This window comes from Amaranthus tricolor, chromosome 5 (assembly GCF_026212465.1).
Source record: "Amaranthus tricolor cultivar Red isolate AtriRed21 chromosome 5, ASM2621246v1, whole genome shotgun sequence".
In the NCBI taxonomy this organism is placed as follows: Eukaryota; Viridiplantae; Streptophyta; class Magnoliopsida; order Caryophyllales; family Amaranthaceae; genus Amaranthus; species Amaranthus tricolor.
The window spans coordinates 18904482-18906404 of NC_080051.1; the positions used below are offsets into that span (position 1 = coordinate 18904482).

Consider the following 1923-nt stretch of genomic DNA (forward strand, 5'->3'; position numbering starts at 1 on the left):
ATGCTTACTTTCGGCATCTTTTCTCTACAATCAAAAACATAATTAATCATAATCATATTTTTTAAAAAACAAAATTGGAACGTGTTTGCATCAACATCAATATTAATAATATGTGAGTTTATAAAATATAGCTTTCACCAATCTTTAAAGTTTACATTATGCTTGTTTTCATAATATTATCTGTTTTATTTATTCAATATTTGTTTAAAAAATTGTAATTTAGCATATAATATGATGCTCCAAATGTTTTATTTATTGACGTTAATTGTGGATACAAAGAATCAAAAATACAAAAACGAATTGAGTGAATACCTTTTCAATTCTTCTACAAAGGCTTGTAATTTTTCTAAACAACCAAATCTTATGCTTTTATTTTCTTAGAAAAACAAAGAATCAAGTTGTATTCTATTTTCTTATAGAAAATATTCCAATACAAATTCTCCTAAAGGCATTTTTATTTATAGATGAATCCAATATCTCAAATAATTATTGCGATATAAATTATTAAATTACAAAATATCACAAATATTATATTTTATATGTTTACGATTTTCATATTATTTAATTCATGATTAGGGTAGATAATAATTCACTATTCCATCGTCCATTGCTAATCTTTTCATATTGCGGTAGTTACATTGAATACAAGAAAAGTTTAAAATAAAAAATAAAATAAACAGATACTGGAAATTTTTTTGTATAAATTTGAATCAATTTAAGAAACAAATATTTTATTTGTGAGATTATACGTAAATATTTTTAATTAATAAGATTTAAAGTAATATTAAGTAATGAATGATTAATAATATTTTGCTTATTTATATATAATATTAATTAATCTTAAATATCAGAAATATTATATCACATATATATAGAAGTAAATATTTAGCATTTAAATATCATGTAATTCTTGATTAGGGTAGGTAATGATTGACTCCATTGTTATCTTTTGTTAAGCTTCTCATATTGGGTAATTACATTGAATACAAGAAAATTTTAAAATAAAAAAAAAAATATAAAGATATTGTGAATTTTTTGTATATATTTAAACCAATAAAAGAAAACAATGTTTATAGTAAAAATTCGAGGTTTATCGAGTATTGAATGATCAACAATATTTTCCTTATTTGTAATTAATTAAATCATCTCAAATCAAATAATAATATAAATTTTAATTAATGACTTGATTGCAGCCTATGAATTTACCACATTTATTCGAAAACTTGTAAAATTCAATGACTTTTTTATGCATTGCTTACGCCGTAGCAATCAACCGTATATATATCAAAATATAGAAGTGAAGATAATTCCATAATAAATGATGATGTTCATAAATTATGAGATAAATTGATTCAAAAATATATAAAAAAAAAATTATTTCTTGTTTTGGGCAATACTAGGGATGCCAAACAGGTCGGGTTGGGTCATTTTCAGTTTCGGATCATATATAAATGGGTCACTAAACCCTGAACCTGAACCTGACCCATTCAATTAATGGGTCAAAAATTGAAACCCCGACCTGATCTGTAGCATATCGGATCAAACTGCTAATGACCCATTTAACCTACTTTTTTTTTAGGTCATTAAATTCATATATTTCAGGTCATTTGACCCATTTAACCTTAATTAAAGGCTTCTTCCAAAAATAAACGTATGCCACTTAATGCAGCGAGCACACGGTATTCTTTAGTAAAAGGCGAAAGAATAGTTCGCATTGTGCTCACGGCATGGCTGCGCAAGTTGGTATGAGATCTGTGAAAGTGAGTTAAAGGATTTTTCTTTTATTAGTATCTTTCATAGCCGATGTGGGACAACTTCCTTTGTTATTGAAAGTAATCTTCAGCTGACAAATCCCTTAGCCGATGTGGGACAACTTCCTTTCTTATTGAAAGTCATCTTCAGCTGACAAATCCCTCAATACAT

The 1923-nt window shown here is 25.8% G+C and overlaps 1 non-coding gene across 1 annotated transcript; it reads right to left on the minus strand.

The window, feature by feature from the left end:
- Positions 1-1617: 1617 nt before the first annotated feature.
- Positions 1618-1733, minus strand: LOC130814356 (U5 spliceosomal RNA). Its single transcript, XR_009042384.1, has one exon. It is a non-coding gene; the product is annotated as a U5 spliceosomal RNA (small nuclear RNA).
- Between the last annotated feature and the right edge of the window lie 190 nt (positions 1734-1923).